Source organism: Oryctolagus cuniculus, chromosome 6, assembly GCF_051225735.1.
Source record: "Oryctolagus cuniculus isolate XC-2025 breed Fujian yellow rabbit chromosome 6, ASM5122573v1, whole genome shotgun sequence".
Classification (NCBI taxonomy): Eukaryota; Metazoa; Chordata; class Mammalia; order Lagomorpha; family Leporidae; genus Oryctolagus; species Oryctolagus cuniculus.
In genome coordinates, this window is record NC_142872.1 from 14,428,744 (window position 1) to 14,456,347 (window position 27,604).

General features: G+C 45.9%; 1 protein-coding gene and 1 long non-coding RNA gene across 25 annotated transcripts in view; one reads left to right on the top strand and one right to left on the bottom strand.

Annotated features, from left to right (window-relative positions):
• Positions 1–116: 116 nt before the first annotated feature.
• Positions 117–27,159, bottom strand: LOC149126024 (uncharacterized). Of its 2 annotated transcripts, none has more exons than XR_016235236.1 (4): positions 27,023–27,159; positions 19,556–19,629; positions 5,837–5,917; positions 117–757 (listed from the first exon to the last, which is right to left on the bottom strand). It is a non-coding gene; the product is annotated as an uncharacterized LOC149126024 (long non-coding RNA). The 2 variants fall into 2 exon arrangements; XR_016235235.1 differs by lacking the exon at positions 27,023–27,159 and adding an exon at positions 26,619–26,975.
• CSNK1G3 (casein kinase 1 gamma 3) overlaps positions 27,068–27,604 on the top strand; it is a 137,265-nt gene continuing 136,728 nt past the window's right edge. For 10 of the 23 annotated variants that reach the window (XM_051843350.3, XM_070076050.2, XM_089334887.1 and 7 more), the window contains exon 1: positions 27,068–27,314. The gene's annotated coding sequence lies outside the window, so the exon portion shown is untranslated. Of the gene's footprint in view, positions 27,573–27,604 lie in introns of all 23 variants that reach the window. The other 13 variants (XM_051843354.3, XM_089334885.1, XM_051843355.3 and 10 more) reach the window with 5 other exon arrangements.

Consider the following 27,604-nt stretch of genomic DNA (forward strand, 5'->3'; position numbering starts at 1 on the left):
AGGATTAACCTAGTGAGCCACGGCGCCAGCCCCAGCATCATTATATTAGAACTGTACCTGTGAACTATATTAAATCTGTTCTCATTACTAAAAAAAATATACTTATCAAATAAAGCTGTGATTTGATGTTTCTTTATTTGGAAGGCATCTTTCCGGTTAGAAAATGTGGAATTTGATCTTCACCTGTGAATTACTGAAAATGGGCCCCAAGATGTTCCATTTTGAAAGAAATTATAGCACTCCATTCTGGAACAAATTTCTCCAGGGCTTTTGAAATGGCCTGATTTTTAATGCACAATAGTCTTAAAATTTTCCAATTTGATCAATTCCTTTTTCACTTGGAATGAGATTCAGCTTTTCCTCACGTACTCAGATAAGCTATCGACCCAGTTCACAGGGCAAGCACGTTGAACAGATTCTGCAGTCCGGGTGATGCGAACCCACGCAGATCCTGAAGCTGTCACCCAGCTCTCCCTCATCTAACTAGCGGCACTGCTGATCAGCTAGGACGTAGATCTCGCCTTTAGAGATGGAACAGGCTGTGGGGCCTCCTCTAAGCCTGGATCGTGGGGGCACCACCTTCTGATCCGCAGAATCAGCTAGCAGCACGTCGTTATCTTCCATCTCTGAAGTACGTACGTGTACAGATATCCAGACTTCCACCCTCTCTGCTGCTCTCTTACTCTTTCCTTAGGTTGGAAATTTTTTGTTTGCTAATACTTCCTAGCTTAGGTTGCGTTTCCAGCCAAGGACGTTTCTGCAAGAGCGGCAAGAATAGAAAATCAATACCACATCGATTGCCAGTAAAAATGGCCATGAACAGCTTCAGTTACCTCTTTGTAGTTTAAGGCTCACTGCTTTGTCTTCCCCATCTATGGCTCTCCGGGTTTTTGAAACAAAAATGTTAAGATTGAATCAAATATCTATACACGCTTGTAAATTCCTAAATGGTATGCTTCACAAAAGCCTTGCCACCTTGGACTTAAAAAGGATTATTTTCCTCTTTAGCTTTTTGATTAAGAAAAGCGTCACCATCTTGGTTACAGTTATAACAGAGTGGTCATATGAGCCTGATCTAATTTAAAGTAAAAATATTTACCTGTCCACAGTATTTTCACTTGATTTCAATACTTCAACAGATGCTTCCATGAAAATCTACTTGGTTTAGACCTGACGTTTCTTTTAGACACTGAACCTGAAAAGCACTATTTACCTATTCTATCAACACAGCAATGTTCTAAATTTCAGACAAATCATAGAGAACTGGGTTGTGCTTTAGGCATACGGGGCTTAGGAAAACGTATTTGTTAGCTCTAGAACCAAGAGTGAGGAGCTGTGAAGATGGAAAAATCTGCCTGATTTGGTCGGCTCCCCGAGGAAAATAGGACGCTGCAGATGACAGCGGCTCTTTGGGGGCTTCCTGTATTGCAAATTCAAGGACACCGACTCGGACTGCATCTTTGGGGAGGCGGACTCTGAAGAGAATCAGAATCTCGTTGACCTTGTCAAGAGTAGTCACTTATGATATTTGGTTACAAGCAACAGAAACTAAGTTAGCTAATTTAAATGAAACAACACCCAGACAGGATGGAGATATTCCAGGATCCAGGGGGTATTGAACATGCAAATTTCAAAAAGGTCTGGAATGAGAACAGCTGTGGCCAACTAGGTGTCCACTGTCCCAGCTCGGGAATGAAACAGCGTCAGTTATTTCCTTTCCTTTCCTCTCTCAGCTTAAGATTTCAAATTCTGGGAGCCAAAGTCCAACTTACCTAGTGAGGACGCTGGGCTCCGGTAAGGGAGAGACACCTTCACACTGTGTTTTGCCTATATTCCCAGGGGACAGGGAGGGGCCCAAAATGCCAGATGGAGGGCAGGAAAAACACAACAGCTATCCTGCATACATATTACTTTTCTCAGCTGGTGTTAGGCATCGTCCCGATACCCTCCTCTCTCGATTGCCCTATACTCTTGGTACCACCCTTATCCCTTCTCCAACTATTTCCCTTGTAGGCTCACCACCCCTAGAAACAACTGAACATCTAGCTCAACTTTGAGAGAGGTCTGTGCATGGAGGAGCTCTTGCTGTGGCTGGGATGCCCCGTATGGTTTAATTCTAGAATAACTTCTGCCCTTTTCTTAGACCCAGCCTCCTTGTTTCTGACAAGAGCCTCAGCTACCTCCAGGACCTCAGTGGCACGGTGACACTGCTAGATTTCTTGCCTGGCCCTCTCCTGCACCAGAGTCTTGGGTGCTTTCCTGACTCTCCAATAGGTGCCTGGTGCCCCATTTCTGCCGTGGAATTCGCCTGGGGCTCTCTGGCTGATCGCTTCTGTATTTCCTAGCACAGTGTTTCTTCTATGAGAATACATCTGATATTCCTGGTGGGAGGCTGCTGATGCCAACTGATGCTCTGCCAGCTTTTTCCTCTCAAATTCAGAAGCATCCCTTTATACAGTTCTGGCTCATCCAGAACTCCCACTCTATTTCATTTAAAAAATTGTTTTGGCAAATATTGAATAAAGTCCCAATAATATGAAAGGTTTAAAGAAATGCTAAATAGTGATCGAAATGTACCTACCACTGAGCCTAAGAAACAGCATGGAGGGGGCTGGCGCTATGGAGTATTAGACTAAGCCTCTGTCTGTGGTGTTTGCATCCCATATGGGTGATGGTTCATGTCCCAGCTGCCTCTCTTCTAATCCAGCTCTCTGTTAGTGGTCTGGGAAAGCAGTGGAAGATGATGGCTCAAGCGCTTGGGCCCTTGCATCCATGTGGGAGATCTGGAAGAAGCTCCTGGCTTCTGGCTTTGGATTGACTCAGCTCCAGCTGTTGCAGCTATCTGAAGAGTGAACCAGTGGATGGAAGACCTTTCTTTCTGTTTCTTCCTCTCTCTGTCTGTAATTCTATCAATCAAAATAAAATATTAAAAAAAAAATTTCAAGAAACAGCATGGAGTATCATCCTCTCTCACAGTAACTCTGCCTGAACTGGTATGGTAGAATGAGGCCCCACCTTGGCAGTCAGGGAAACTGCTAGAGGCTCAGCTCTGACAATACCTGTGTGATCCCAGAGAGGTTGTGCACCACCATGTTCACCATAGGTTTATTTTTTAATATTGATTTTATTTATTTGAAAGACAGAGTTATAAAGAGAGGTAGAGACAGAGAGAGAGAAATCTTCCATCTGCTGGTTCACTCCCCAGATGGCTGCAATGGCTGGAGCTGCGCTGATCTGAAGCCAAGAGCCAGGAGCTTATTCGTGGTCTCCTATGTGGGTGCAGGGGCCCAAGGACTTGGGCCATCTTCTACTGCTTTCCCAGTCCAAAGCAGAGAGCTGGATCGGAAGAGGAGCAGCTGGGACTAGCACCGGCACCCATATGGGATGCCGGTGCTTTAGGCCACAGAGCCGGCCCCACCATGGGTTTAAATGAGATGCTATGTAAGGTGCTCCACATACACAACTGTGTTTCTTTTATCAGATGGTGCTCGGTTAATGGGTCTGTGTCCTGCACCTTCAACACCTCCTACCCACTGCCAACCTGCTCATTCTGTCACAAGCTAGCACTTCTACGGTAGTCAAACCAGGGGTCCTTAAATCCTTTCTAACTGAATGAATTGCTGGTCTTTAAGCAGAGCATAGCAGGGACTTTGGGGTCCTGAGTGCGGGAAGTAGGCCTTCACTGTTTGAGGATTCACTCCCCACACCCAAATTTACAAGGCTGCATAGAGAACTGAGAGTTATTGCAGTAGAACATTAATCTAGAAACTGACCACTTGAACACTGCCCCATTTAACCATCCCTCCAATCTCAATACCGGTGTTTACTCCCGCCTATGAAATCATCTTTGTTGGACAGTGTTTCCTGGGGTACATGTCCCCAGTATAGAGTTTACTCTGCCAGATGCTACTGTCTGTTTAAATGCCTGTTTTCACACTAGACGTAGCTTCTTAAGTGCAGGGCTCTTTCTTGCCCTTATTATCTTGTCATGGTCTGCACTCAGCACCAAGACTAACTGGAGGTGCTCAGAAAATGTCAATGCCATGGGAGGTGCAGAGGATGAGTTCAGCAAACCTTTATTAAGGAAGCTCTGATCTAAAAATAGCACTGCACTGTTGCAGGGGCGAAGACACCAGCCCTAAGACAGATGCTTTGGGACTTAACGAGAACCAATAACCCTACTTGCACACATGACTCACGCAAAGATGCAGTGGTGTTAACCTGCCTTTTTGCACGGATTTTAAAAGGCTCAGCCTCTACTCCAAACTTCCGCCTCATGAGATATTCTGCCATTTTCTCCCCCCAGTTTGAATTCTCTGCTTCAGGCTGCCCTTGTCTGTGCTTGAGTGGGCGGGAGAATACTTCAGCTTCGGCCTGAAGCAGCAAGCAGCACCACTGTATCTGCCCCCACGCCCACCCCACACGAGCGTTGGGGGTGCTCTAAAATTGCTGGTAGACAGAGTCACTCTCATAAGTTAGTTCATTTTGCTTAAATGAATATGCCCATGTGAATTGCCACCCACATCTGAAATTCCCCAGTTTTCATAGTAACAGCGTTTCCCTCCATCCCCCAAAAGAAATCTCATTCTGCTAACAATAAAAATTATTCAAAATTTAAATAATTTTGATACTGTCTTGTCAAGATCACTAAATCCTTTTCAATCATATTTAGAAAAATGTCTGTGCATATGTATAATGTTGCTTTTGATTAGGAAAAACAACAGACTTTAACATATCAGATTCTCAGGCAGACATAATAAGCACTTTAGCAGTTACTGTGTGGGGGCTGATTGTGTAGTGGCTGAGCCGCTCGGAAGATTCAAAGAGCAGTATTTTTCCGCGTGGGTGGTGGGCGGGAAGCAGTGTCTCATTTGCAGGCAGCTAAGCCGCAAACATGTTTATGACTGCAGTGCCAGGGAAGGCATTGGTAAAGCTTTGGACTGTACAACAATCGCTTATGGATCTCGTGCCAGCGGCAGGCGTTAAAGCAAGGATAGGCAGCCATGAGCCCGTGGCCTGATTCTGGCTCACTCAAGTGTCTTAAACCACCATCCAGCTCTTACCACACCAGACTAGTTCTAGCCCACACACACTGGTGGTTTGAGATACCATATCTGTCCTTTTTCCTTGTGTTCTTGAGAGCTAAGAAACATGATACACTTAACTCCAACACAATGTTTCTGAATTTAGAACTCAGCTGGGGTTGGCTTTATATGAAGAAGCCCATGGACATTCTGATGAATAAATTCCAGAGTGCTGTTGTTCTTAGAAAGATGAATTTCTAGGGTTTTTGGGAATTCTGAGCTTCTCGTTTTCTTTCTCCCCCTCATCCCCATTGTCAGCTCCTGTGTGTTTAAAGGCCTTAGGTAAGTGAGATCCAGTGCCTTGGTGTTGCAGGATGGTGGGGCAGGGTTCAGAATAGAATCAGATTTAAAAGCAATTTGAATTCAGAAATCATTTTAAAATGAGGATAATTACTGTTTAGCACACCAGAGAAAAAAAAACAATCTGAAAATGCAACATTCATCATATAAGAAACATCAAGCAAAAATGACCTTTAAAATCAAAAAGTAGCTTGAAAATATGTGAAGACGGGAAAAGAGGAGGATTAGCCAATGGCAATTCTCTAGGACAAAGATGTTCTGGGAAAACCCAGTTTGGCAAGGCCAGCCATCGTATTCATGGAGGCAATGGGATGGAACACTTTCAGAGTCTGAGTTCAGGGCCTGGGGAAGGTTTGCAACAAAATTCTCACCTATTTTAAGTCCATGTTCTGCTCTTACCTTGAAATATCTACAGCTGGGTAACTGATGAGGAAAGAATTTTTTTGGCTCACCGTTCTGGAAGCTGAGAGGTTCAAGAGCATGGAGCTGGCAGCTGCATGGCTTCTGGTGGTGGCCTCATGCTGCTTCAACTCCTGATAGGAAGGGAAGGGAAACGGAAGCATGGAAAAGAGAAAGAACTGGGTGGACTCACTAACAACCTGAATTCACTAAGTAACTAACCCAGCCTGCTGACAACTCACACAGAAAGGAACACCCATTCATGAGGGCTCCAACTCCAGGATATTACCACATTCCACCAGAACCCACCTTCCAATGCTGCTGTGTTAATTCACAAATGAACTTCCGGGTGACGCTCAAATGATAGCACCTACTTCTCAGTGTCTCCTCCCCTTGAAATTCTTACAAGAGGGAGTCTCCGGGGCAGGAGTGGTTGGGGTTGTGCCCTACTACAGTCATGATATAACTTGCAAATATCCCTGGGATTGGTGATACATTTCTATTATTAATAGTGAATTGTTTTATCTCATTCCTAAAGGAATAGCAAACTGTCGCTCCCCCTCTTCGTGGAGGAACGACACTAAACCCTGCCTAGGTTTCCTATCCGAGTCACGGCACCATTATGTCGCTCCCTGTCTTCGTGGAGGAACGACACAGGACCCTGCGCTGTTCTTTTGTCTGCTTGGCCCTCCCCGGATTTGCTGCTGGTTCTTCCCGGGTTGGCTACTGTCCCTTCCACCTCCGTGGAAGGGCGGTTCCCCCTGCCACTTTCCCCACTTCCGCGGGGGAGTGGCACACCGCCGGCCAGCTCTCTCGGGGGCTGCTCAGGTGTTCCCTTTAGATGTTCCTGGTGCATGGTGTCTCTCTCCTCCTTTATAGTCCTCTTCCACCAATCCCAACTCTGCTACCCACACGCCGAGTACGCTGCTCTCCTCCAATCAGGAGCAGGTCCTGCTGTTTATTGATTGAACTGGAGGCAGCCGTGTAGAAGCTGTTTACTCCTCTCCCAGCGCCATATTGTGGGAAAGCAGATGCATAAAATAAGTCTTAATTCGAGTAACAGTCTAGTCCGAGTTGCTCCCCACAGCAAACCAGTGAAAATTTAGAGAAAATTTTGGAACACAGATCACTGTCTTAGGAGTATGAGAGCACTCGGTGGGAACAGTGGTTGTAGGACAGGGGTATGGAAGAGAAGGTATTTTATTTATTTACTTTTTAAATGTTTATTTTTCATCTACTTGAAAGGCATAAAGAGATATCTTCTATCTGCTGCTTTACTCCTCAAATGTCCCAGTCCGGGTTAGCCCTGGCTGAAGCCAGGAACTGAGAATTCCACTGGATTTCTCATGCAAGTTGCAGGAACCCAGGTGCTGGAACCATTATCTGCTGCCTCCAGGGATGCTTCAGCAGGAAGCTGGATCAGAAGGGGAGCAGCCAAGACCTTGAACGAGCCTTCCAGCGTGGGATGCGGGCTCATTAATCTGTTGTGCCACAGTGCCCATCCCAGCATGTTTCACTTAAATCAGACTTTTTCCTAGGACAAGATTTCACTTTTAGTTTTCCACCCTGGGACAAGGGTGATCTTTTATACTATCTAGTAGTTTTTCCAAACACCTGATACAATTTAGAGTAGAAAGAACTCAAGCTTTACAATTAGGATCTAGTTTTAAGCTACTCCCCCTCTTGGGCAATTAAACTCTTAGAACATGATTGGAACTAACAGTATGTCTACTGGACTCATGGTGGTCACCCACACAGCTGCAGTTCTCTTGTTTCATAGACTATGACTCCCAGCCATGGGTAGTTTGGCAGAGATCATGCCCAATCCAGCCCAAAGAGTTGGCTTTGGCGGATTCAAGCAACTTACTCCATCTCATGAGCACGTGATCCAATTTAAACTGAAAATATAAAGTGAAGCATTTTGGGGGAAATGTCTGGCATACACACTAAGTCATCTGAGATATCTACTATGACACGTGCTCTGTCCTTACATACTGTGTGATCTGCTGATGTGGGCCTGGGAATGACTCTAGCCATTGTTCTAACACAGATGAAATTGAGTTTGACATATAATGGAGGGAAAATCTGAGAGAAACGATGAGAAATTCACCCAGAGCAATGATAAAATTGTACCTGCAGGGGCTGGCACTCTGGCATAGCAGGTTAACCCTCTGCCTGTAGCAATGACATCCCATATGGCACCAGTTTGAGTCCTGGATGCTCCACTTCGGATTTAGCTCCCTGCTAATGCACCTGCAGAAGCTCTGGAAGATGGCCCATGTCCTTGGGCCCCTGCACCAATGGGGGAGACCTGGAGGAAGCTCCTGGCTCCTGGCTTTGTCCTGGCCCAGCTTTGGCTGTTGCAGCCATTTGGGGAGTGAACCAGCAGATGGAAGATCTCTCTGTCTCTCCTCCATCCCCTGCACCAACTCTGCCTTTCAAATAAATAAATAAATCTCTAAAAAAAAGTATACCTGTGGCCTCACATACTACCACACTTTTTAGTTATGTGAGCTAGTAAATTCCCTTTAGTACCTAAGCTAGGTTTTTATTTAGGGTTTCTGTTTTTTTTTTTGCAACCATAGCATTGATAACAAATGCATAAATCTCATGTAGTTTCTCTGAAGTTGACGATCTAGCACACTACTGACTAGATGAGTATTACCTGGAGTAGCATTTCTCTACTAGTTCTTTTAAAAATTAATTGAACAAATATCTAGTGAATACCCGTATGCCATTATGTACAATATATGGCACTTGGGCCGGTGCTGTGGCGCAGTGGATTAACGCCCTGGCCGGAAACACTGGCATCCCATATGGGTGCCGGTTGTAGTCCCGGCAGCTCCTCTTCCAATCCAGTTCTCTGCTGTGGCCTGGGATAGCAGTAGAGGATGGCCCAAGTCCTTGGGTCCCTGTACCCATGTGGGAGACCAGGAAGAAGCTCCTGGTTCCTGGCTTCGGATCAGCACAGCTCCAGCCATCACGGCCAATTGGGGAATGAATCATCGGATGGAAGACCTCTCAAAAGTCAGAGTTACACTGAGAGAGGAGAGGCAGAGAGAGAGAGAGAGAGAGAGAGAGAGAGAGAGGTTTCTTGGGTATCACTAGAAAAGTAAGAGCAGAAGATATGGGATTCTTTCATTCCAAATAGAAAGTTAGGCTTCCTAGAACTTAAAAAGTTTACTCTTGAATGCATTAGTCCGTTTTCTGTTACTACAGCAAAATACCTGAAGCTGGATACTTATAAAGAAATGTGGATTATTTACCTCACAGTTTTGAATGTGAGGACCTCATGGCAAAGGAAAGGGAGAGATCTCATGGAAAACAAGAAGGCTGGGAAGGGAAGGACTCTTATTCATGTATTTTTGTGTATTTACTTTTATTTACTTGAAAGACAGGGAGAGGGGGAGGGAGGGAGGGAGGGAGGGAGGGAGAGAGAGAGAGAGAGAGAGGAGAGTGCATGCTAGAGAGAGCTTCCACGTACTGATTCATTCCCAAAGGCCTGCAACAGCTGAGCTGTGTCAGGTCCAAGCCAGGAATCCAGAATCAGTCCAGGGGTCTAAACTGGGTGGCAGGAGCGCAAGCACTGGAGTCATCACCTGTTATTTCCCATCACCTGTTATGTACACATTAGCAGGCAAAGGAGTGGAGCAGGCCTAGGACTTGAACCCAGGCACTGAGATACGAGATGTAGGTGCCACAACTGAGTCTTAACTGCTTGTAGGAGGGACTCTTTCATAACAGGGGCTCTCGTGTGAAATAGTTTAAGGTCCCAAGAGGACTATCTTAATCCCTTCCAATGACAGTGCTCCCAAGGACTCCCACTAGGCCCCACGTCTAGGTGGTGCCACCACCTCTTAATATCCCCACACAAGGGACCCATCTGCAGCCCATGAACATTTAGGGGGCAAACCATATCCAAACTGTGGTTCTAAATAGATGCTGATCACAATGTTAATTTGCATGCACATGACTATAATAAAAATAATCTAATCATTTCTTTAGAAGTCGACAAGTAATGGGGAATGATGCTAGAGAGGTTTTAGTGTGCTTTTCTCTTTTTTTCACAACATTCCAACAGTGGTGTGGTTCCTTTTAAGATCATTTGTAAACATCCTTTTGTGATTCAAAAAAAATAGTGCAGTAAGCTCAGTACCAATTTTTCCTGTTTAAGTATAAATAACTCAAAAGAACCTGAAGCACTTTCAGAATACAGACGCTTTCTTCAAGACTTCTAGCTGAACTGCCGCTGCTACTGTGAGAGAAGTGGGAGCGTGCTATCTTTAGAGTCAAAATATACTTGCTCCTACGAGCAGTTCCTTAAGGATGATGCTACTCATCAGTCGATGTTACTAAACACTCCGTTGGCTTCCGTAGTGATTTGCTTCTGCTTCCTGATGGCTGTGGGGATTTTCCCCACGTTTCCTTTTCTCTCCAGTAGTTGAATACACTGAGCTGCTCAGATAACACACACAATACAGCTACGCCTGACAGAATACTCCAAATGGCCTTGTTACATCACTGATGACGCAGCTTGTGCTACAGTGTGGTAATATAATTTCCATTTGGACTTAGTTTTGAGGCACCGATCTCACTAATTCCTAGTTTATAGAAATGTGTTTCAGGATCTAAGTCTGATCTGAGGAAGGTATGGGTTCTGGAAGGTTCCTGAAACAACAACAAGAAAACAATATATAAGAATGCTGTTCCAGCCCATAAGCAGACCAGAAATTAAAAACCTAAAAGGCTTCCCATTTGGTAATGGCCTCGGTTGTTGGGGACTCTCCTGGCACTCCACCTCTAGCAGTCAATGGAAACCAGATCCATTCTCAAGAGAATGTGCCCAATAGGAGCAGTGGGCATGCTGCCAACACAATCTCTCCACGGTGCTCAGCCTGTTACAGAATCACCCGTAAGAGAACTGTCAGCCTTGCAAGAGACAGCAAATGCAGAGGGACATTTTAATATCCAAGGCACAGAGGTCTTAGTTAACATTTTAAAAATACATGTTAACAGTATGTTTTGTTGTTGGCACAAATCTCATTGGCTTTGTAAATTTTATTATGATTTAGACTTTTAGCACTCATTGTATTGCTTGTTAAACTTACCAAAATACACTCTAAAGCTTTTAAATTACTTTTTTTGAAAAAAACTTATATACTTATTTAAAAGCAGAGTGACAGAGAGATAGAGGGACACAGAAAGAGAAAGAGAGAGAGAGAGAGAGAGAGAGCGAGAGAAAGATCTTCTCTCTGTTGATTCACTCCCCAAATGACCACAACAGCCAGGTCTGGGCCAGACCAAAGCCAGGAGCCAGCAGCCAGTAACTCCCTCCTGGCCTCTCACATGGATAGCGAGGGGCCAAGCGCTTAGCCATTTCCACTGCTTTCCCAGGCACATCGGCAGGAAGCTAGACTGGAAGCAGAGTAGTGCTGATGCAAACCCACAGTTCAATAGGGGATACAGGTGTTGCAAGCTGTTGCTTAACCCGCTGCACCTTAATACTGGCCCCTGCTTTTAAATTCTTTAGTCAGTTACACTAAAACTAAATGGTATCCTCATCGCCAGAGAGCAACTTTACTGCTAGAAAAAATAATGGGAGGGCTTTAGTTTCAGGATTTTTTCTGTGAAAAAAGGCAATTATTCTAGGAAGGAGCATCCTTTTTTTAAACTTTTATTTAATAAATATAAATACAACTTTTGGATTATAGCAGCTTTTTCCCCCCATAACCTCCTTCCCACCCGCAGCCCTCCCATCTCCCGCTCCCTCTCCCATCCCATTCACATCAAGATTCATTTTCAATTATCCTTATATACAGAAGATCAATTTAGTATATACTAAGTAAAGATTTCAACAGTTTGCACTCACACAGAAACACAAAGTATAAAGTACTGTTTCAGTACTAGTTATAGCATTAATTCACATAGTACAACACATTAAGGACAGAGATCCTACATGAGGAGTAAGTGCACAGTGACTCCTGTTGTTGACTTAACAATTGACACTCTTATTTATGACATCAGTAACCACCCGAGGCTCTTGTCATGAGCTGCCAAGGCTATGGAAGCCTCTTGAGTTCGCCAACTCCAATTTTATTTAGACAAGGTCATAGTCATAGTGGAAGTTCTCTCCTCTCTTCAGGGAAAGGTACCTCAGAAGGAGCACTCTATTACTACTAACTTGAAGAATAAAGGATAAAAAGTCGATGTTGACTAAGAACAGTACCTGCAGTTTTCTCCGGCACCTATGTTAGTACTCAGATACAGTTTTCTTATGATAGACAATAAGGCAAATCGACCCAGTGGTATGCTAGAGCCAAATGTTCAACAAAGAAGAAGTCTACAAGATGGCTGATGTCACACAGGAAGATGCATTCTATGGAAATTAACAAAGTCTGCAAGTCATCCCGTTGACCCGCCACATAGACCTGGTTGCTAGACATTAACCTGCGTAGCCCAGACACCCACATATTGATGGGGTGAATGACCTCTCACATTTGTGAATTTCAGAAGATAAACTGAAGATGGTCTTGTCTACTTTCAAAGAACTCCTTAACTAATCTTTGGTAGAAATCACACCGCTGTTCAGTAGAGGAACTGTGGCCAGAACGTCTGTCTGATAGGGATCTATGACTTAGGAAAGTACAGTCAGCCGCTTCCATATAGTCTTTTTATTATTTTTTGACAGGCAGAGTGGACAGTGAGAGAGAGAGACAGAGAGAAAGGTCTTCCTTTGCCATTGGTTCACCCCCCAATGGCTGCTGCAGCCAGTGCACTGCGGCCGGCGCACCGCGCTGATCCGAAGCCAGGAGCCAGGTGCCTCTCCCAGTCTCCCATGCAGGTGCAGGGCCCAAGGACTTGGACCATCCTCCACTGCACTCCCGACTTCCATATAATCTTACACAGATTACAAATTGCTCAACAGGTTGGAGCCATCTGATCTTTATGAGTATCCTAAGAAGCAGGTGTATTATTATTTCCATTGTACAGATGTGGTACCTGAAGCTCAAATGGATTTGTTGGCTTGTCCAACATCACATAGCAGGGATGGAACTGATAAGGAAATGTAGATCTTCTATTTGACTTCAAAATACTTTCTACCTGACCATGTTTCAGAAAGAAAAGTACACTAGGATTGGCAAGAACTACTAAGTTGGTTTGGACTGTGGCTGAGTCTATTTCGTGTTGCTCTAACAGAATGCCCGAAACTGGGTAATTAAAGAAGAGATTTATTTGTTACTGTCTGGAGGCTGGGAAGTCCAGGTCAAGGACCTTCTAGCTGCAAAATTCTACAGAGTAAGGTAAAAGGCAGGTGTGAGTGCATGAGAAAGGAACGGGGTCACGCCTGCATTAATGGCCTAAACGCACTCCCGAGGGAAAGCCCTCAGGACCCAATCACCTCATAAAAATGCCACCCCTCAGCATTATTGCCATGGGATTCAGTTTTCTAGCTCATGCACTTTGGGGGACACATACAGACCATCACAGATTGGGAAACCGGTGCTGGAGGAGGTACGGAGCACCAAGTGCCTCTGTAGCAATGGTAGCATAGTCCCAAGCAACCAGCGAACATGGCAACAGGTACGTAAGCAGCAAACTGCCCGCAGGAGAACCTGGAAAATCAGGAGGAGACTAGCAATTGTGCCAGAGGCAAAGCTGCCAGCTGAAAAGAAAGAGAAAGCCGACTTGGAAGAGCACTTCAGCCCCTGGGGCTGCATCTCCGCAGGCACCACAGGCCTCTACGAGCCAGTGCCCATCAGGAGAGCAGAAACCACGGCAGGTGTTCCCAACACAGGTGATTTAACAAGGGGACTTTTAACAAAAATAAGAGATCATAAGCTCTGGAGGACAGGATAGGCAAAGTGCTGACTAGCAATTAGTAACTGCAAGAAGCTACTTCCACTTTGACCTGGAAGAGAGCTAGAGAGCTAACTCTTGAGCAACTCAGATGCTTCCAGACTATTGGGTGGTTTTGGGAGAAGGACAGGAAAAGTGAGTGAAGCGATCCGGGGACAATTTCCCTTGGGACTTTGAGTGTGGGTCCTTGGCACTCACCACATGAATGATTGGAACCAATGGGTTATCTTAGAAACAGCTCAGGTGGGATTAAGGTAGAAGAGGTTTTAGAACGTTCAGATATGACATCGCTTCCCAAGACAGAGGTGCACTTGACTTCCAGGGCTTCACTTCTGGTACCCTTCCCGAACAGCCACCACAATCCAGTGAGGAGCAAGGGAGCCAAAATGACCTCAGAGGCCCACTTTGTAAAAGGAGATGGAATTAATGCAGACCAAAAAAATCCAGGTACTTTGCAGAGGTCAGCAAACCTTCCTTGGAAAAGGATGTGGGCACAGGAGGTTTCTCTGAGGTCAACGCGGCTGAATTTGTTTGCTTACCTGAGTGATTAGTCAGAACCACTAAACATGTGCGTGTGTTGAAGAGGATCACACACAAAACAAACACACCATACAACAAAACAATTACCTAACTATTGAACACTACATGCATATCCACCCATATACAGTGTACATATATCCTGTGTGCCATTTAATACACTATAGATATCATATATAAGCAGTATCTATATACCATCCACATATGCAGTGTACATATACTCTATATGGCATATAATACATATGCATATTGTATATAAGCAGTATCTATATGCCATCCACATATACAGTGTACATATATCCTGTGTGTCATTTAATACACTATACATATTATATATAAGCAGTATCTATATACATCCACATATACAGTGTACATATATTCTATATGCCATATAACACACTATGTTTACCATATACAAGCAGTATCTATATACACCCACATATACAGTGTACATATATTCTATATGCCATATAATACATATGCATATTGTATATAAGCAGTATCTATATACATCCACATATACAGTGTACATATACTCTATATGCCATATAATACACTAAGTCTATCATATACAAGCGTTATCTGTATATACTATATCACACACATAATTAAGAGTACAGATAGCTACAGACTTACAGTAATGCCCTTGATGACTGCCCCATCCCTCCTCGGATCTTGGTTCAGCCTAGTCCGAGAGTCTGGTGGCAGCTTCATGCCACATTAGAGAATCTATGAAACCTATAATCTAGCTGCAGACAGTCGAGGGATATATGGGAAACCCATATTACCGAGACCACAATGAGGAGATCATAGAGGAGGAATACTTGTTTGAGGAAGACGAGGGCAGGAATTAGGTGAGGTCAGTATGTCGACATCATGCTCAGTCATCTTGAACTGCATTTTGCTCTGGGGGAGGGGAAGGCAGGGATTTGGTAACTCAATAAATCCACTTCAGTCTCATCCCTTAGGCTTGAGACCGGGCAGAGATTTCAGCTGATTCTTACCTTTCTGTGTAAGACTGTCCAGGCTGCTGGACTCCCCAGGGCTCTTATTTATATGGCAAAGCTCTATATGCAGTAGGGGCAGGCTTACAGAAGGGAAGAGTCGAGAGGTAACTAAGAAGTGTTGGGATCTTAACCCACTGCCACGTTCTCATCTCCCCAGCATCCGTTCCTCCAGGCCCCAACACAGTGGGTCCAACGACATGCTCATAGGGGAAATGACGTGGCCTTCGTGAAAAGGGAGCAGAATGAGGAGGCTGGAAATATTCTCTCTTCCTTCCCACAACAAAACCACAGCCCTTCCTGAGAAGGCTGCCTAGATGGGTAGCATTGCTTCATCAGGAAAAGGCCCTGGCTTTACCTGGAGCATGGACTGGAATGACAGGGGACTTCACTGGACATTTGATAGCCTTCATTTAGTCTACTGGGAGGCTACTGGTACCCTCTCTGGTCTAGGGGCCATACTGTGTGCTTTCTATTGCAGCAGTCTCCTAACTGTCTGCTCTTATCATCTGATCTCTTCACCGCAAGCCAGGAAGACCTCTAGATGCATATCACATTGTGCTGTGCTCCAGCTAAAGGCCTCCTCTGAGTTTCCTTTACATTCTCATGTGCAAAATGGACTGAACAGTCACCTACTTTCTGAGATTCTGAAAGTTAAACAAGATAAGGCAGGCAAAATATTTCACACAGTGCCTGGTATATAGTACACACTCAATAAATGATCAGTGCTATCGTGAGTATTCTATTTCTTCCCCATGTAATGAGTTGATGAGTATTTTATACTTATAATTCTTTTTCAGTTACTAGTGACTGCTTGATATTGCTTGGGAGAATCATTAACTATTGCTAAATAAACAAGGCCTCTGCCACTACACATTTGGAAGCAAGATGCAATGACTAAGTGAAAACAGCTTCATAAGCAAACGATTGCCTCTCATCGCTTCTTTCTCAGTTTTCTCTGATCCTAACAGCTTCATCTAATAGCACATTATTCCCAGTTAGGTCTCTCCTTCACCTCCTCGTGTCTCAACTTTGCCTGCTGTAGCAGATACGTGCATTTCTCCTTGAGGGGTCCCTCAGGACCACCCTTGTGTGAAATTTAGGAGTGCCACATGTGTAGCAGAGTAATCCAAGTACACTCTTCAAATGGGGGCGGGGGATCAGCCATTTTCACTGGATGTGCTAAATAAGCAATCAGAAATTTAATTTTTTCCACATCTTTTCTACATGTGCTTCAATAGAACCAAAGGAATCAAGGTAGTTTATAAAAACATACATTTCATGACAAGATTCAAATAAAAGGGGGAAATAAAAGATCAGATGAGATTATATCAGGGCTAGTTAACTGACATATGTGTCATCAGGTACACAGACCACCTAGCAGGGGTGGGGAACATCTGGCCAGGTGGGGAACACCTGGTCATTTGGGCTGGTGTTGCCAAGGCAACCACAGGCTGGATTTGAAATTCCACACATCAGGCCAGAGCCCCGGCTCACTAGTCTAATCCTCTACCTACGGCGCCGGCACCCCGGGTTCTAGTCCCGGTTGGGACGCCGGATTCTGTTCCGGTTGCTCCTCTTCCTGTCCAGCTCTCTGCTGTGGCCCGGGAAGGCAGTGGAGGATGGCCCAAGTGCTTGGGCCATGCACCCACATGGGAGACCAGGAGGAAGCACCAGCACCTGGCTCCTGGCTTTGGATTGGTGCAGCATGCTGGCCTTAGCGGCCATTTGGGAGGTGAACCAATGGAAGGACGACTTTTCTCTCTATCTCTCTTTCTCACTGTCTAACTCTGCCTGTCCAAAAAAAAAAAAAAAAAAAAAAAAAAAAATTCCACACATCTACTGCTAATTTTTAAGTTGATAATTTTGTAAGGTCCATGGATGTTATAAATATCCAAATGGCCCTTGGCAGAATGAAGCTTCCCTACCTCTGTAAGAGAAGTTGGCTCCAATCGGTCACATAAATCCACCTAATAGTTGCGTGATTTATGACACATGTAAGGTAGAAACAAATGAGCTGCTTTAAAGAAATTTAGTTCTTCCTGTAATGGCAACTTCACAAAAATTGGTTCCCTGGATTTTCATGGAGAAGATAGGGTGTGATGTAGTAAACATCATCCTTAAAAACATTCCTACGGGGCTGGTTCTGTGGCATAGTGGGTGAGGCTGTTGCCTGCAGTGCCGACATCACATACGGTGCCAGTTCGAGTCCTGTCTGCTCCACTTCCGATCCAGCTCTCTGCTATGGCCTGGGAAAGCAGTGTAAGATGGGCCCAAGTGCTTCGGCACCTGCTCCCACGTGGCAGACCTAGAAGAAGCTACTGGCTTTGGATCAGTGCAGTTTGCAGCCAACTGGGGAGTGAACCAGTGGATGGAAGACCTTTCTCACTCTTTCTCTCCCTCTCTCTCTCTACCCCTGCCTTTCTGTAACTCTGCCTTTCAAATAAAATAAATCTTTAAAAATATATTCCTATAGTGTTTAATAAGTTTCACAGAGATTTGTTTATAATGCTCCTAAAAGTAAGTAGTTGTCACAATAGACATGCACAGCTTGGTAAAACAAATCTATACCAAGTGTATTTGCTGGAGGGGTGGGAGTGGGGGGGAGGCACAAAACCATGAGACCAGAGCTATCTGACTAAATCCAAGCATAAATTTGAGAGTTCTGTAGAAATAATGCTACAGAAAATGCTTTTTTTCCCCAAACATTTTCAGTGAGTATTATGTGACAAGACAGTTTATAGTTATATTCTCAAACGCTCCTCTTACTAATTAATGGCAAACCCATTCATTAGATTTACATCCTTTTTTCAAAGCTGAGCCTAATCAGGGCATGTCAGAGCAGATACTACTTGATTTCAAACAAGCCACTTCCCTCTGCGTCCTCAAGGGTAAAGTGGTTAAAAAGAGTTCCCAGGGATGTGAATAGTTGAAAGTTGGAAGCCATTTGCTAAAAATAATTATTAATAACTGTATATATATATATATATGGCTGAAAAGATCCATTATATAACTAAGCCAATTGTGCACAAGTAAATATTAGTTCTTTGGCTTGAAGCACCTGTCATGGTTTGGAACTTCACTTTTGGATAAAATATCTGACTACCGACCACAGTAATTCTCACTGACGGTGCTCCCTTGAGTGTTTGCTCCTTAAAGCTGTGCTTATAAAGGTTCTCCAGTTCTCCTTTGGCTTCCCCCTTTTCACTGATCTCCCATCTACATCCTTACAGCTCGTTCCAGTTCAGCTTGGTATAAATCTCTAATTTAGGATCCCTCCCTCCTCTTCTTCCAATTCTCCTTCTGTACTCCTCCTTCCTTTACCTAAACAGGTTCACCCGGAGGTGTGGCCTTGCTGTAGGTAGCTGCGGCCTGCCAGTGGGTCTCCCGTTCACATCATGAAAGGCAGTGTAAATGCGTGGCATTGGAGTTGGACATATTTGTATATAAATCTTAGCTCTGTCACTTCCTAGCTGAGCGATCTGAGCACTTGAGTCTCAACTTTCCTCACCTAGGGAAAGGGGACAACGATATCTCCCTAGGAAAATTAACAGAGACGTTACCTAGAAAAACGCCTGACATTTTTGAGTCAGGCACTCAGCAGCTCTTACATGCGTTTTAGTCCATTTATCATTACGTGAGCCTTCCAGGAAATGCTGATAAAATTATTCTAAAAGCCACATGTGGCATTTGTCGGTATCAGGTCCTTGTGTCAGCAACAGGGGTTAGATTCTACCTCTTTTTTAAAGATCCAAAAGCCTTCTATTTGACTTAGAGCTTCTGATAGGCAGAATAATGGCTCCTCAAAGATGCCCACACAGTAATCCCCAGAAACTGACTACATTATCTCACACAGCAAAGGGGACTTTACATCAAGTTAAAATTAAAGATTTTCAGACAGGGAGATTATCCTGGATTATCTTGGTGAGCTCCGTGTAATCACAAGAGTCCTCAGAAATCAAAGAGGGAGGCGGGAGGGGATGGGATGATGGAAGCAGGATCCGGGGCCTGTGATGCTGCCTTTGAAGATGGAACAGGGAAGGCAGAAAGCCTCAGGAACCTGGGGAGTGCAAGCAGATGCATTCTCCCCCAGAGTCCCCAGACGGCACACAGCCCTACCGATGCCCGGATATGAGGCCAGGGATAACCTCTTTGGACCTCTGACCTTGAGATCGATGAGACAGTAACTCATCCTCAAGGCACCACGTTAGTACTGACTTGTCTCAGCCACAACAGGAAACTTACACACTGCCATGTTACACTCGTTTCTTTGCAGTCTGCACCGTGAGGGCTGAAGAGACTCCTCCCAGGTGAGCTGGGCTTGCCTCTGGGCCTCTTCAGTGGACTGGGCTGGGACATATCTGCATAACATACCTGTGGATACATGATGATTCTTCCAATTCAAACGCAGGACTCTTACACTGTTTAGCTGGTTTCTCTCTTTCCATCTGTTTCAATAGAGAGAGCAGAATTAGAATAGACAATACACAATTTGCTAGATCTCGCATTAGAAATACAACAGTCTTAGAAAAACAGTGTCAACACTAACACCAACAACATGAAAAGTCAATACTCTTTTTTTTTTTACTTTTATTTATTCTTACAATATCCTCCACTAAAGATATGCGAATTACTGTTTCAAAATCACTCCTAATTATGATCTTTTGGAAAATTTATATGTATAGGATGAAATTCTTACTTTTCCCTTATTTACCAATCATCATCCTGGTATGTGCCACAGAAATGTTTTATGACTTTGGTCAATGCGTTAGCTTGTTGAGTTTAGTAAGAAATAACACTTACAATCATTTAATTATTCACAGTTGGGCTTTCTGATGTCTGGAAATGAATTCTCAAGTCAGCTTCTTTTGTGCAACCCTGACAGTGACTCTGTGGAGCAGCCTGTTCCACACCATCGGATTTCCACTGAGATGTTCATGTCGGGTTTAAAGGTAGGTAACAGGAAGCCGGGGACTGCACCTTTAGTTTGAGCCCCAAACACTCTACAACTGGATTCTCTTTAATACTCCAAAAACAGTACTGAGCACACTAGGCAGCTTGTTGAAACAAGTATAGCCCTCTCACCAAGTACCTCAACTGCTATTATAACCGTATAACACAGAATTTATTCCACTGCAAAGAGACCAAGTTGACTTCTCATTACCAACATGAGTGAAGAAGATCAGATGAGTATAGGCAAGCTATATATAAAGGAAATGGGATACAGGATCATATTGGCTTTTATTATGAAGATAAATTGATAAATATCCACTAAGATGTGTTAAAGCAAAAGGTCTAAAAAGCAGCAAGCATTTGTATTTGATTGAAATTTGTTCTCAGTTAGCTCAGGTCACCCAAGTTAGCAGAATAGAAGGCACAAGTTCATAGTCCAAAGGGTTTGGTCTGCTGTTGGCAGGGTTTCAGCAAGGAGCAGAGGTAGGACTGCCTGGTGACAGGAGACAGCGGCCCTGAAATGTGGCTCCTGCACAGGGTGTGACCAGCTCTGTTACTTAGAACACACGCCTGAAGTCAGGAAGCCTCACAAGAGTGAGACGGTCAGAGATTATGTCCGGGTGAAGCCCGCGATGGAAAGCTGAGTTGAGCCGTGGAAGCTCAAGAGGATGCTCCAGGAAGGACATGGACATTGGAACAGCTGGGGCGACACTCCCTGCTGAGCGCCTCCCCCACGGGACTGCGGCTGTGAGCCTGCTGTGATCCCTGGCTGCGAACCATGGCTTTGAATTCCAGTGTTCATGCGGACCTAGCACCAGACCACAAGACGAAGGGACAGAGTGAGCTGAACTGAAAGCGAGGAATCAAAGTTGGCAAAACAGAATTTAGTGAGAGGGACCTGGGAGGGGAGCAGTGGGCGGTATCTTCCAGAGGTGACGGCAGCTAGACGACCTGGTCTAGGCAGAACCCAGAATGGGAAGTCAGAACACAGCCACAGTTCTGTGGCAGGAGCTGCGTACTCAGGGTGCTGCTCTTCTCCCTCTGCTGAGAATTCATCGCTGGGAAGAGAGCATCCAACTGCACTGCATAGGCAATGTGGCCCTCGCTCTTGCTCTGTGATGTCATATCTGCAGGAAGGCAGAGCTCCCGGTCAGGGAAAAGGATGGGATCCAAAGGAAATCTGAATGCCTTCAGAGAAGAGGTAAAGCAATGCCCATGTGGGTGACAGGGACCTAGGTACCTGGGCCATCACTTAGGGCCTCCAAGGCTGCGCATCAGCAGGAAGACTGGATGGGAAACAGAAGAGGCAAGATTCAAACCAGAGTGGGTATCCCAAGTGGTGGCTTAAACTGCCGTGCCACAGTACCCACTCTGAGATGAGAGCATTCTGACTGGAGTCTTTACCAGGCCGACTACCCTCTGCTGATAGAAGTATTACTACATTGTGCATCTGTGCTGAGGTCCAGACTACCAAATAGTTTGTAGCAGGCAGGAATACAGACGGAAACCATCGTCTTAACCAGAGTAGAAGCAGAGAGAGAACCAAATGAAGTGAAAGCTCTAACTCAATTCTTCTTTTTTGTCAGTTTTAACTTCTGTTGACCTTGTGACCTTGTGCAGTCAGAAATGGCATCAATACCAGAACGGGAACCAGTGGGAGGCTGAAGACACGCCAGGAATTTCGCAGTCCTGCTTGCTGGAGACAGGGATGAAGTTAAGACGGAGCTTGATCAAGCGTGACAGAGACTAAAGAAACATATTTAGACAAAGAGACTGACCCCAACAAGGTGGTTCTTTGTTCAGCGTCCAGAGGGCACATGAAGTTCAGACATGGCTTAGACGAGCTTTGGCACCAGCGCCGTCCTGTGCTGCAGAGGCACACAGTAATCCAGCAAGCCTGGTCGGGGGTGGGGTGGCATGGGGGTAGGGGATGCTTGAAGTTGATAGTTTGAGGGGAATTCATCACAGTAGGCGCCTATCCAGAGCTGCAATCCAGTCTGCGCTGACTAGTCAGAAATTTTCCAAACCAACTTTATACTTTCTCTACACTGAACAGGGTTAGGCCAGGCTACAGTTTCAATCAGGAAAAGAAAGTCAAAGAGATGCCCATCACTTGGGACTGGGAACACATCCGAACAGTTGCAGTCCACCTTGCAGCCAGCGCTTGTACTTGGCCATCGACACCTTCAGCCAAAGGACTGCAGGATTCCTATGAGGGGGCTGATAGACACTGTGTCTTGCTTAGGTTTGGTTCATGAGCTGAGATGAACTTCTGAGGGAGACACAGGTGCATTTACCAGGAGCGAAAGAAGACAGGGTGTTGGGACGGAACAGGGACTAATCACCTTGGTCATCCTCAAACCTCGCATTTATGTATGACCCAGATGCAAGCTACTCTTGAAACCATCACACGTACACGATCACAGCTTCAGCTAACTCCTGCATTTATCACAAGCAACATTGTTTGGATAGCCAAACTTGCTTAAAAGCTGGCAAAATTCAGGTCTGCTAATGGAAAAAACCAAATATTAAATTGTCTAGCTAGAGATTTAGCCACTCTTTTTTGGCAAGATGTTCTTAGACTTTTATGGTTATAGCTTGTCTCTGTAGAGTTTTCTTTATTGAAGTCCTTTCTCTGAAAAATGTATTCTTTTGCTCTGTGACATTTTAACATTGCGGTCTGTAAGTTGTCTTCCCCCAGTAATATCCCAACTTTAGTTCCTCTTTCAATTACAGAGAATATATTCTCTACAGGGAAAGTATTCCTTTGTGGAGAGCTATGGACTGAATTTTGTCTTCCCCAAACTCATGTTGAAGTCCTTAATGGGATGGTGTTTGGGACCAGGCCGTTTAGTAGGTAATTAGGTAGAGATGAGGTTGGGAGGATGGGACCCCTATGGTGGGGTGAAGATGAGAAAAAGAGGAATCGTTCATTGTCCATGCCCTCATGCTGAGCAGAGGTCACGTGAGGACAGAGAGAGAAGGCAGGAAGAGAGCTCTTCACCAGGTTATGACCATGCTGGCACCCTGATCTCAGCCTTCCAGCTTTCAGAACTGTGAGAAAATAAATTCCCGTTGTTGAAGCCATGTAACTTCAGACAAGGGGTCCTAGAGCGCCACTTTACTAAGCGTTTCTGAATGTGCTTATTGGAAAATGAAAGTTCTCAGAAAAGGCTTGTGATTTGGGGAGCACTCTTCTACCTACAACATCCTTTAGCCATCCTTCCAAGGATGTATAAATCAGGGTCGTGGCACTTGCTCGTTGCATAAACTTCTGCAGGAAAACCTGTTCTAGCTGCTGTGAGACTGGCCTTCTGGCTGGCGCCGCGGCTCACTAGGCTAATCCTCCGCCTTGCAGCGCCGGCACACTGGGTTCTAGTCCAGGTCAGGGCGCCGGATTCTGTCCCGGTTGCCCCTCTTCCAGTCCAGCTCTCTGCTGTGGCCCGGGAAGGCAGTGGAGGATGGCCCAAGTGCTTGGGTCCTGTACCCACATGGGAGACCAGGAGAAGCACCTGGCTCCTGCCTTCGGATCACCGCGGCGGCCACTGGAGGGTGAACCAACGGCAAAAGGAAGACCTTTCTGTCTCTCTCTCACTGTCCACTCTGCCTGTCAAAAAAAAAAAAAAAAAAAAAAAAAAAAAACCAACAACAACAAAGAGAGAGAGAGAGAGAGAGAGAGAGAGAGAGAGAGACTGGCTCCCTCCCAGAATCCTTCCCAGCCTTTCCTTTGACTCCAGGCTGAACTACAGAAGAGGTTATTTTCCTTTCTTAGTAAATACTATTGCTCTTCTCTCAGCCCCTGACTACTCTTAAAATGCCTCTTTTTGCATCCTTTGTCTTTCTGCTTGATCATTTACTTTTCCTTAATAACATCTTTCCCCTAGGTACCTGACCTTACTGAGAAATTGAAAAAGAAGTAAGTATAGTTTGGAGATGTCTCAGGCGTTTTCCTCTGTCAACCAGTGAATCAACACACGAGGTTTACTATTATAGTTAAATCATTTGGAAGAAGAAAGTGAATGTGTCATCTCTTTATTTTGAAAAATTTTAGTAAATTCCTTAGTTTCATCATTTCCTCTTTAAAACTCTAATCAGAGGGCAGCATTGTGGCATAACGGGTTAAGCCATTGCCAATGACGCCAGCATCCCATATGGATACCAGTTCAAGTCCCAGCTGCTCCACTTCTGATCCAACTCCCTGCTAATGCACTGGGGAAAGCAGTGAAAGATGGCCCAAGTGCTTGGGACCCTGTACCCACGTGGGAGACCCAGCTGAAGCTCCTGGCTCCTTGCTTCAGCCTGGTCCAGCTCTGGCTGTTGTGGCCTTTCTGGAGAGTGAACCAGCAGATAGATGATCTCTACCCCCCCCCCCCCGTAACTCTACCTTTCAAACAAAATAAATCTTAAAAAAAAAAAAAAACCTAATCAAACTATTCCATTGCCTTCTTTCATTCACTTGAAGACTTACTGCTTATGGAGAAGGGAGCAAGGCAAGTTTTATTTTCCACATAATCCACATACCATTCTCTCCCCCAAACAAAGCATTTGTAGGACATGAAAAGAAAGCTTTTGTCAAAAGAAAATTTGATAAATCCAAGTTTCCACTGGACTACAAAAAACTGACAGCGTTAACACAGAGATTTATGCTACAATCATAATGAAAAATATTCAGACTACAGACACCTGAGGAATGGCAGAGCTAGGAAATACAGGGTGACATAACAAATAAACTGTATTCAATTTGTAGTGCGGCACATGGGAAAAGTATGTTGTCAGCTTACGTTGAGAAATCATACCATAAAACAAAGTTTTGGTCCAGATGCCTGTGGTTTGGCTAGTCTGTCATTAACGTCAGTTGTTCTCATACTGTCACCCTTTCCTTACAAGTTAGTAGAATGACCTGAAAATTTCATCACTTCTTACCTAGGTTACTTAGGAATTTTGACCTACAGGAGCTGCTAGGCCAAATTTTAATAACATCAAAAAAATCTTTACTAAAGTGTTAAAAATGTAAACATTTATCCACATCCCTATGTAAAAATGTGACTTGATTATATAATTATTTTCGTGTTTGTTTACCATTTACCAAAACATAATAGGGGCTGGTGCCACGGCTCACTTGGTTAATTCTCCACCTGCGGCACTGGCATCCCATATGGGCGCTGGGTACTAGTCCTGGTTGCTCCTCTTCCAGTCCAGCTCTCTGCTGTGGCCCGGGAGTGCAGTGGAGGATGGCCCAAGTGCTTGGGCCCTGCACCCACATGGGAGACCAGGAAGAAGCACCTGGCTCCTGGCTTCAGATCAGTGCAGTGCCGGCTGCAGCGGCCATTTGGGGGCTGAACCAAAGAAAAGAAGACCTTTCTGTCTGTCTATCTCTCTGTCTATAACTCTACCAGTCAAATAAATAAATAAATATAAAACATAATAGGAAGGTTGTCCTTCATCTAAACTAATCAGTTTTTTGAGCCAGCGAACATAAAATGTTGAGGAAAATATTTAGATGATCATGTATTTGCCAATATTTAGAGTTTCATGTATTCCAGACAAAGGGATACAAGGGTAACTTGACTTCTTGTCCAGTATTGCATCCAGGGATGAATCAGAAACTGCAGGATTATTCCCATGTCTAAACATGCATCCCAGGTCTTAGCTGCTTTATGAGTCTCTTACAGAGTGATGGTGTGTACGGTAAGCAGGAACAAGTGATACTTGTCACTTCCCTTTTTTAATGTCAATTTTAAAAACATACATTTATTTTTGTCACATACCAGTAACTTGTCTACCTCTGGTTTGGAAAAGAGTGTGAGGACAAAAGTTAAGAAGGCAGTGTTAACTACAAAACAAAACCAATCCAGCAATTTCCCATTCTGGCCGCCACTCTGAAGGTAACATGCTAATCCCAGCACCAGTGTGGATGAGATAAACCCTCACTGGTTTGAACGTTCCTTTTGCTTCCCTGGAGTCTTGGAGTTTTGAAGGAGATACAAGGGTAACTCAACATATCTCGAATACGGAATTAAAAGATAAGTTCATTTCGGTGCAAATTATTTTTTGGAAGTCCGTGCTTAGTTTTTCCATAATATGCATCTGTATGAACTTTCAAAAGACCCCCTGGACTGCATTTCAAGTTTGCTTCGCTCCAGAGTGAAATTATCTTTTCATTGCGTTTCCCACTGCGTTTCTGGCTGGACTCTCAGACAAGACCCAGGTTTCCGGACGCACTGAGCGCCAACAAGAGCATACGAAAGCCTGGTTCTGGAGTGCGATTTTTCTCCTCGCACGCCTTAACGCCGAACTTCTGCGAAAGGTCTGGAACCCTACGTGGCACTCAGAGCTCAGAGACCTTGGCAACGCCTGCACGGGCACGGTTCGCGGCCCGCACGCGCGGGAGGCAGGGGCTGCGGGGGCTGGGCGCTCGGGGCTTCGGGACGCCGGCCGGAGAAACTGAGGCGAAGCCGACGCCAAGGTGCACTGCGGGGATTACCTGAGCTCACGAACGCCACCCGGGGCGCACACGCCAGCCTCCGCTGCGGCCGCGGGTGTCTGCGCGTGAGTGTGTGGCGGGGACGCGAACCCGGTGATGTCACCCTCCGACCCACTCCAGGACCGGCCGTGGCACCCCCAAGGCCGCGCGCCGCCCCGCACGCACACGGCGCCCGCAGGGCTCTCGGCTCACTCAACCGCCAGCAGCGCCCCTAAACCGCGGGCTCGTGTTCTCCCACTTCCCTCCGGGAAGCCCCCTTAAGCGTCGCCGCCCACGGCCTCCCTCAGAGAAACACGCCCGTCCCCGCGTCAGCTCCCGGGTCTCCTCACGGCCCGCGCGAAGGTGGCGAGGGGGGCGTGGCCCGGCCTCGCCTGGCCTCGGCAGCCAATGAGCGCGCCGCCTACCTTCCGGTCAGCGATCCGACCAATCGGGCGGGCCGGTGTAATCTTCGGCTGGACTCGGCTCTTTCCGTGGCTGCGGGCTGCCTGGGGGCCGCGGCGGCCGCTGAAGAGACGCTTTCCTTTTTTTATTTTTTTTTTTCCATGCGTTCACTTCCGGGTCCGGCGCCGATCCGGATGCCCGAGGCCGAAGGATGTTTGACCTCCGGATAAGCGAGGCGCCGCTGTGCATTCATTGCCGGCTGCATCGGTGGCGACAGCAGCGGCCCGGGCGGCGACTCTCCGGCCAGCGGCGGCGGTAGGCGGCGGCGGCAGCGGCAGGAGCGCGGGCCCAGGGTCCGAGCGGCGCTGCGTCCCCTCCCTCTCGCGCGCCTTCCCCTGCCTCGCTCGCTCGCTCGCTCGCTCCCTCCCTGCGTGGCTCGCTCGCCTCCTCCGGCCGCCGGCGGCTGCGATGAGCGGCCGCTGCCCCCGCCGCCGCCGCCGCTGACCGAGCGAGCGAGCGAGCGAGAGGCCGGCGGCCGGGGGCGCCGCCCGCGCCGGGACCCAGCCCGCGGAGGTAAAGCCCCCTGGGCGCCGGCGCTCGCTCGC